Here is a 10,248-nt window from a genome sequence, read left to right as displayed (position 1 = left end):
CCAAACCCCCGGAGAAAAAGCTCAAAATTGCAAAATTCCATGTTCTGAAAATGGCCTAGCGCCGCGGCGCCCACCAAGTCAGAGAGCCTTCCCCTGTCCTAAACCAGCCTCGCGCCGCGGCGCCCAAGAACAGAGCCGCGGCACTCCTTCGCGAACCCTGAAATCTGGGTTTTCCCCTGCGTTTTCCTCGAGCCAAAACACTCCTAATTCAACCCCAATGCATACCCAAACCTCAAAATCAATCCAAAACCCCAAATAAACTATCTAACAACCTATAAACACCACCAACACGCTGAAACACACAATCACACCTAAAATTCACACTTGAGTTTCAGATTTCAAACACTTAAACCAAAACTTGAGAGAAGTGTAAACCAGACCCCTAGACTCTTAAACCATAATAGTTATAAGAATTCAAACATGTTTAGTACTCTTACCTCAATCAAGAATTCAACTTAAGCTGCCCTTCCCAATCAAGTCCCAAGCTCAAATCAAACCCTTCTGCTGAACCTAACCTCATTTTATCCCAAAAATTCAAGCAAGGCACATAATTCAGATCCAATTCCATGATACTCTTAGCTGAATCCCTCAACACAAACACATAATTTTACTTACCTCAATTCACTGAGTAATCCTCCAAGTTCCCTTAGCTTAAGTTCTCTTCTTGATCCCAAGAGGTTTGCCCTTAGTTTTCCCTTTCCTCCTCTAGGTTTCCTTTCAATTTCAGCAAGAACAAGATAATGCCTAAGTGTAAAGCGTGGATGACTCTTTTCCGTCAGCTGAAGGTTCTTTACCTTGCCAAATTACTATCCTATCCTCCCATAGTTATCCTCTCCTAACTAAACCTCAAGGGCACTCTTATCCTTTCCCCTATATTACAATTCTACCATTTCTTCCACCTAAACTTGTTACTCCCAGCAGTTACTAATGGTTACCCAGGTTACTCAATCACCAATAACCATTAACCCCAAATCCTCAACTCAACTCACAAAATTCCCCAAAGTAACCCTAGGCTCCTCCCGAGCCGGGTATAAAATCCCGTTGTGACTTTTGAGTTATCTAGCTCTCTAGGACCGTCTCGGCACGTGCATCGCATCAATATCACCACACCCTCACGGTACAAACCACATAATACAATTATCACATTTATGCCCTCAACGGGCTAAAATTACCAATTTACCCCTATCATGCAAAACGGGGCCCACATGCATATTTATACCACCTAAACATGAATTCTAATCACATATTCATTTAAATTCATATATTATTGTATTAATTCACTTATTGCCCTCCAGGCACGCTAATCAAGGTCCTAAACCTTATTAGCAACTTGGGGTGTTACAACCTTCTTGGTCGTTATTGTCGCAAGTGGCTCAGCCTCGACCCACTTTGTAAAGTAGTCAACAACAACTACTGCATATCTGACATTTCCCTTTCCTGTGGGTAAAGACCCGATCAAATCAATCCCCCATACTGCGAATGGCTACGAGCTTTGCATCTATTTAAGCTCATTTGGGGTTGGTCGAGGTATTTTGGAGAACCTTTGGCACATGTCACATTTCCGCACAAAATCCATACAGTCTTCATTAATGGTAGGCCAGAAATACCCTTTCCTTAAGATTTTCTTCGACAAACTTTGCACCTCAACGTGATCTCCACAGAAACCTTCATGGACTTCTCGCATTAGTTCCTTGGCCTTTTCTTTAGAAACACACCTTTACAGTGGCATCGAGTACCCTCTTCTATATAAAATTCTTTCGACCAGAATGAATCGAGTCGACTGCCTTTGGAGGGTCCTTTCTTTGTTTCTTTCTGCTGGCAGCAATCCTTGCCCAAGGTATTTAATGATGCGTGTCATCCATGTGTCTATCGCTTGAATCACCAGTGAAGACTCTTCTGCTTGAATGCTCAGTGCCAAAAAATGTTCAACTGGTACTGTGTTCAAGGTGTCACCATTTTTCATGCTTGCTAACATGGTCAAGGCATCAGGATTTGAATTCTGATCGTGGGGCACTTGTTGGAGAGTATACCTTTCAAACTGTGCCAATAAGTCCTTTGCTTTGTTCAAATAAGCAACCATTTTGAGACCCCTAGCCTGATATTCTCCCATAGTGTTATTAACCACTAGCTGGGAATCACTGTAGATCTCAAGCGACTTTACATTCATGTCCTTGGCTAATCTTAATCCTGCGAGCAGAGCTTCCTATTCGGTGTCATTATTGGACGCTGCAAAGTCAAACCTGATTGCACAATGAAATCGATGTCCTTCGAGCGGGACTAAGATCAAACCTGCTCCAGCATTGTGCTCATTCGAAGAGCCATCTACGAACAATTTCCACGAAGGAGTTTGGCTTTGGGGTCCAGGTTCCTCCATTGGTTCAACATTCTGAATTCCAGTGAATTCTGCGATAAAATCTGCTAGAGCCTGTCCTTTCACAGTTGCTCGTGGAGAATAAGAAATATCAAACTGCCCAAGTTCGACTGCCCACTTTAATAATCGACCAGCAACTTCTGGTTTCTACAGGACTTGCCAAAATGGCTGGTCGGTGAATACCACGATGGGGTGAGCTTGATAGTATGGTCGCAACTTTCTAAAGGCCAAAATCAAGCAATAGGCTAATTTCTCAATGGGTGGATATCGCAACTCTTCTCCTACTAGCCTCTTGCTTATATAATACACAACTTTTTGAACATGTTCCTCCTCTCTCATCAAAACAGCGCTAGCAGCATACTCTGTGACTGCTAAGTAGATGAACAAAGTTTCTTTTTTGACCGGCTTGGATAAGATCGGTGGTTGTGACATATGAGACTTTAGCGCCTGGAAAGCCTACTCGCACTCTTCCGTCCACTCGAACTTCTTGTTGCCCCTAAGTAGATTAAAAAATGGAACGCACTTGTCCGTTGATTTAGAAATGAATCTACTCAAAGTGGCAATCCTCCCGGTTAGGCTTTGAACATCTTTAATCTTGGCAGGCGACTACATCTCGATTAGGGCCTTGATCTTTTTAGGATTAGCTTCAATTCCTCGCGAGTTTACTATAAATCCCAAAAAAATTCATGATCCAACACCGAAAGAACACTTGAGGGGATTTAGCTTCATCTGATATTTTTTCAAGATGTTAAAGCATTCTCGCAGGTCCTCGATGTGCTCTTCTGCCTTCTTCGACTTGACCAACATGTCATTGACATATACCTCCATGTTAACGCCGATTAGTTCTTTGAACATATGGTTGACCAGTCCCTGGTAAGTCGCACCAACGTTTTTCAAACCGAAAGGCATTACTTTGTAACAGTAAAGCCCTGTATCTGTTTGAAAGCTAGTGTGATCCTTATCAGGTGGATCCATACTGATTTGATTGTACCCAGAGTATGCGTCCATGAATGATAAAATCTCATGCCCTCATGTAGCATCAACCAGTTGGTCGATCCTTGGGAGTGGGAAACAATCCTTCGGGAAGGCTTTATTGGGGTCTGTGATATCCACACATGTCCCTCCACTTGCCATTCGGCTTGGGAACCAGTACAGGATTAGAGACCCAAGATGGATAAAATGCTACCCTGATGAATCTGTTCTCCTTTAGCTTCTTAACTTCATCTTTTAATGCCTTCAATCTGTCTTTGTCGAGTAGCCTCCTTTTTTGTTGCACCGATGAAACTTTTGTCTACATTTTAGACATGGCTGATAACTGCTAGGTCAATCCCAACAATATCTTTATGCGACCAGGAAAACACCACGCTCCTCCACGTGTCCCACATTTTCTTCAAAATTCCTAAAGCGAGGATCTAAGTCTCTATCCTTACTTTGGACAACACCCCATTCGGTGACCTGTTCGCCTGATTGGGCTTGTACTTCGTTTGCCAACAACAACCTTTTTTTGAATTTTTCCTCGATCTGCCTCTTCTTGCCTTGGTAATCTAGGAATTATAACATTCCCGTGCCTCGCGCTGGTTTCCTAACACGCATCCCACTCTTGCATCAGTTGGAAATTTCATGGCCAAGTTCCAGACCGAGGTTATGGCTCGCAGGTTGACTAGAATAGGCCTTCCAATCACAGCATTATATGCATGAGGACAATCAACTACTATGAAAGTAGCAAGTATTGTCCTATTCGGAGGCACCACTCTTGCTGTGACCGGAAGCCTGATCGTCTCAGTTGGTGCAAGCCCTTCGCTGGAAAAACCATCAATGGTTTGGTTGCATGGTTCCAAATCTTGCATTGATAACTTCATCCTCTCCAGTGAAGATTTGTACAGAATGTTTACTGAGCTCCCTGTATCCACCAACACTCACTTGACGATCATATTAACGATCTGGACATCCATGACCAGAGGATCTGAATGGGGGAATCGAACATGTTGAGCATCAAGCTTAAAGAAAGTTATCGGTTTTTCCTCTGTTCGAGCTTTTTTGGGAGTTTGCTCCTCTACGTTCAGCATTTCAATGTCCTGGTCATGACGTAAGGTTCTGGCGTACCTTTCCCTTACCTTCCAACTATCACCCGCCAGGTGTGGGCCACCGCAAATGGTCAGAAATGTACCAGTGACTGGAGCTGGCTATAAAGGGGGCAAGCGTTGGCGTACAGGTGCTTGCTCATTGCCTCCTTGAGCCTCTCACTGAGAACCTCCAGCCGCTCGCACATATCTCCTCAGGTGTCCTTTTCTAATAAGGAACTCAATCTCATCCTTGAGCTAGTTGCACTCATTGGTGTCATGACCATAGTCGTTATGAAAACGACAAAACTTTGTTGTATCTCTCTTGGAGATATCTTTTCTGATTGGGGCTAGTCACCTAAAGGGAACAGTTGTGTGAGTGGCCTAATACACTTCTGCTCTGCTATCGACTAGGGTCGTATAATTGGTGAACCTCAGCTCATATCTGCTACTTTTAGGGCGCTTGTTCTCAGATGTTGAAGGTTCATGATTCGCTCTCTTTTCTCTGTTTTTCCCATTATTTTTGTCGTTGCCATTGGGTTTCCCAGACCCATTGGCGACTTTAGTAGGATCTTATTTCAGACCCTAGTTGTCTGTGGGTAACTTCCCTTCGTTGGCTATGGCCTCCTCGAGCTTGATGTACTTGTCTGCTCGGTCCAGAAATTCTTGGGTGCTCTTGACCCAATTCTTTCGTAAACTATTCCAGAAGGATGAATGGCGCCGTACTCCAGCAGTAAGAGCCATCATCTTTCCCTCATCGCCAACCGTCTTAGCCCTAGTAGCGGCTCACATGAAACGTTGAACATACCCCTTTAGGGTTTCTCCCTCCTTCTGGCGTATCTTGACCAGCTGATTGGCCTCGGTCGGATGTACTCAACCAGCATAAAACTGTCTGTAAAACTCCTTCACGAACATTTCCCAAGACACTATGCTGGTTGGAGGGAATTTGAAAAACCACTCCTGAGCAGTCTTGGACAAGATGGCTGGAAAGATTCTGCACCGAGCGTCGTTTGACACCTTTTGGATGTTCATTTGTATCTTGAATTTGTTCACGTGAGATACAGGGTCTTCTAATCCAATGAAGTTGGGCAAGACCGGAATCTTAAATTTGCTTGGAGTCTCAACCATCATGATTCTTTGCATAAACAGAGTGCCCTTTATCTAGTCAAATTCAATGTGGGATGTACGGTTCCCCACTAATTGCTAGACGACTTGATTTAAAGCATCGAGCTAGGCCTGCATAACATCTGGTACTATTGGAGCGACTGGTGCTGGAGGAGCATACTCATCGTGTCTTTCTCTTCTGTCATTGAGAACATCTTACAAATCTTCCTCCCTATGACTTTTCTCGCTTGCGCCCAGTCGATCAAAGATGTTGGGTTGTCTAGGCTGCCCCCAACATTCTGGCTCATTGGTCGGTTCTCTCTTGGCGGAGGGTTTTGTTTTTCACCCCTCCCTTCTTGTCGCTGACCAGAATTTCTTCTGCCCAAATCCACCTCATTATAGTCATGCCCATCCCTAAAGTGTGACCGTCTATGGTGCGACCTGCTATTCGCACTATTTCCCCCTCCCCTTGCTGGCATGTCCCGATTGGCAGATGGAGGCCTGCGTTGGTCGGTAGGTCCTCGGGCATTATTATGTTAAGGAGGACCCCTGACCGCAGAGCCTGATTCAACCTGCCTGCTGCTTGCAAAAGGACGTTGTCCCCTCCGTGGTGGGTTTGGCTCCTCAACAGTCTCGCGTCTAGGGCTTCGGGGAGGCTGCCCAGCCCTATTCTGCCTTTGCTATTGACGATTATCTCGACCAGCGCGAGAGGGTGGTTGCTGCTCAGGATCTTGAAATGGCATATCCTGTTGAGTAGCAGGGGGTTGCTCCGGCCCCTGAGGGTTTGTCGGTTGAGGCAGAGTGTGGTGATGTTGGGGATGATCTGAACATGGACCTTGTTGTGGTTGCGCACTAGGTGGCAGATCCGGTTGGGAGGCATGTGCAGGTTGTCCTTGGGCCAACTGAATGGCTCCCTCCAGAGCAACAGTTGCATCCCTCTGCCGGTGATCCATGTTGGCCTGCCGCTCATTCAATTCTTGGCGTCGCCTATCAACCTCCCTCTGCTGCAGCGCCATTGTTTCAGCCACATTTTCTTGATTAGCCCTCAGATTGGCTAATTCCTCCTGTAACACAATTAGAGTCATCCTCAAAGTCTCAGAATCCATTTCCTCCTCTTCCAACTCCACTTGTGGCTCATCCTCAGTAACATTTTTTGGAGGAGGCTGGGTTGGTGCAGTACCAGAGGTTTGCCCAGTCTTCTTAGCTGTTTTCGCCATTTTATCTTCTTGGAGGTCTTGAGTTCAGCTCTCAATGAAAGCACCAAAATGTTGACCCTCGATTTGATCGACGACACGGATTCAAGTAAAACGATAAAAACAAGATGAATTCAAGACAAAAAGATAAATGACAACAAAGATTTATAGTGGTTTGACCCCATATAATGGTAATAACCTACATCTACTTAGTGTTGTTATTAATGTAGAATCCCCAAAGCGGTGATCAATGAACTAGGGTTCACGAGTTTCACAAGCCTCAGGATGAATACAATTTTGGCGGATAAAAAAACTATAATTCTCTCTCTAAATTCTGAAAACCCCAAAAAGTCATCCTCTCTCTTGAGCCCATTAAGTCTTATTAATAGGCTCGAGGAGCTCTTCATGGGCCAATGGGCCTTCATTACAATTAATACAAGCGTTTCTAAATAAAAATTGAAATCACAATTATTACATAAATGTGAAATTACATATCCGTAGAGAATATCTAAAATGCTGTGACCAGACTGGTCGCCCATAAAATATGCCGTCTGCTAAGTAAATTCTCTTCTGGTTGATGGTCGAACAGATCATACTCACTTAAACAGTGACGTGCATCCCATGTGTATGTTAATTTTGCCACATCCTCAGGTAAATCCTTTTTGGGTAAACACTCTTAGTTCAATCCCCCATCTTGGACTCACCTTTAAGAGCATCATCAGACCCGAGATTTCCCAAATACGCCATCATCTTTTGTCATCATAGATTGAAATCGTTCTTTCCATCAAATTTTTCTACTTCAAATTTAGAGGTTGACATGATTGAAGGAGCTTCTGGCCAGGAAGTCTTCAACAAAGATTTCTTCTAGTAGAACCCACCTTTTGACATTAAGAACATGTCTTCTTTTAACTTAGAACTTCAATCTTCCAGCCAATTACACCAACCTGGCTCTGATACCAATATGTTAGGATTAAACCTAAAATTAATAGATGAAAGATGAACACAATAAACTAGAACAAAAGCATAAACACACAACATCAAGGTTACTTGGTTCAGTAGACAAAAGCAAGATACTTTTGCTACCCACATCCAAGGCAGGGCAAATCCCTAAACGAAATTCACTATGAAAAATAGAAGAGATTATAGCCACCAATGTAATTTATAGATATCTAAAGAACCACTCTCAAACCCCAATTGTGTGTCAAGAACAATTAGAAGAAAGTTACAAACTCTAGAGATTATTTCCCAAGAAATCTCTCTCTATTACAAAATGCACTCACTGATTCAATATGGATCATTCTGAACAAAATAGGTAAATATACTTCTAATAAAAGAACCTGCCACTTCAGCAAATTTAGTCAAAACTAATTTTCCAATATAAAACTCAGATATGTTGAGACATCCAAAACCGCATGTTAAGACATGGGCTCAAGACACAGCCACTAACATTCCTCATCGCGACCGCTGCTCTCTGACTGTGAGGTCGCGACCAGACATGTTCTAGGTCACAACCACTGTGTAAAAATGAGACAATTCTTCAATAATTATATTATTGTGTATAATCACTATTATCTTATAGGTTTCTTTAAAAAATAAAATGAACTCACATGTTAATCCCAAATGCTCTTAAGTACCTTTATTTTGTAACTCCGGTCATTTATATAATATAAAATGTATATAAACATGATTAATACCATAAAGAGTACTAAAAATATGCCCAAAAATAATATATATATATAGTGATATGATAGTTTCTTTCAAACTAATCGCAGTTATTTCATATGAGACTCACTATTTAAAAAAGTTATGCTATATTTTGATACATATTTTAGATGGACAATTAGACATATCATTACTCATTCCATAAATTACAAGACTAGATTTTTAATAATTATATTAATATAAATTCATATGTTATAAATATCATTCTTATAATAATATATAATATATAATCTCAATTTTTATAAAATTTCAATAATAAATATTTTGTAATTATATTAATACAATTTAAATATTATAAAATATTATTATAATAGTATTTAATATAAAATTATTTAATAATTATATTAATATAAATTTTCAAATTGTTGACTTGTGAAATTGGCCAACGGTCGTATGTACAATATATGATACCTTTTGAACGGAATAAGTAATATAAATGACAGAATACGATTATCTTAAATAAACACACAAAAATTTATAATGGTTCAGCCCTGTTCTGATGAACAGTAATAACCTAATCCATTTAGTCTTTAGTATTGAGTTACTCGACAATTACAAGTATGAACTCAGGAATTCACTTCTCAGAAGAGTTTTTCCATTCCAAAAAAAGGGTTCCAAAAAATAATTCCCCTTTTATGAAGCACTGGGTCCTTTATTTATAGTACCCAGGGGTTGTTACACGATTAGTAGTACTAGAGATCGTGGTTTGGTACACAATCATGATGAGTGGAGATACGTCTCCACCTTCCCATGATTAGGAGATCGTGGGTCTTCTCTTGTTTCTATAGATCGTGGTGGATAATGCACGATAGAAACCTCTGGGAAATGCTAAGTCTCTATTGGTATGTCAGACTTAGGTGCTAGGCCCGACGACCAAAGCTTGGGTGCTGGACCTGTGACCTTCTGGGTGCAAGGCCACTTGATCTTCGGGGTGTTAGGCCTGTTGATCTCAGTTTTAACGAGAGTAATTACTGCTCAGTGAAGTATACTTGGGGGTTTAGGCCGACTACCTATGGAGGATAGGGTCAGGCCGACCACCCTATGGAGGATAGGGTTAGGCCGACCACCCCGAGGTAGGTCCAGGCCGACCACCCCAAGGTAGGGCCAGGCCGACCACCCCTAGGGGGTATAGGGCCTGCTTGGGCCGACCAACCCTAGGGGTAGGGGTCAGGCCGACCAACCCTAGGGGAACTGGCTTGGTCGATTTTCCTATAGGTCCTGGACCTATCCTTTTTGCCCGTCAGTCTTTTCTCAATACTTTGTCGTTTTTCCCTGACTTGTGATGTCACGTGTCACATTCTTATTCGCCACGTCATCCTTGTATTTTTGAGGGATAACATTTTCCTCCCAAGTTTATTGTAATGTACTCAACATTACGATAAACTTGATCCAGGCCCGAGAAATATACCGTAGCAGTACTTAGATAGTCAAGTCCCTCGGGACATTATATAGTGCTTGTTACTATCAATACTTCGCTCAGTAGGAATTTTTCAGGGATAATTAGTAATTCCTACAAATAATTAGGTTTTTCAAGGAAAATTAATTTCCTAAAAATCTAATATATTTTTCAAGGAAATTTGAAATCCTAAAAGTATAATATTTTTTTCAAGGAGTTTTTAGGGTCCTAACAATATAATATATTTTTCAAGGATATGAATTCCTAAAAATAATAAATATTTTTCAAGGAATTTGATTTCCTAAAAATATAAATATTTTTCAAGGAATTTTAAATTCCTAAAAATATAGATATTCCTACTCCATGCGCCACTTTAAAACATGATCCAAGTCGGATTTTTCC

Source organism: Humulus lupulus, chromosome 3, assembly GCF_963169125.1.
Source record: "Humulus lupulus chromosome 3, drHumLupu1.1, whole genome shotgun sequence".
In the NCBI taxonomy this organism is placed as follows: domain Eukaryota; kingdom Viridiplantae; phylum Streptophyta; class Magnoliopsida; order Rosales; family Cannabaceae; genus Humulus; species Humulus lupulus.
Note: the sequence above shows the minus strand (reverse complement) of the source record.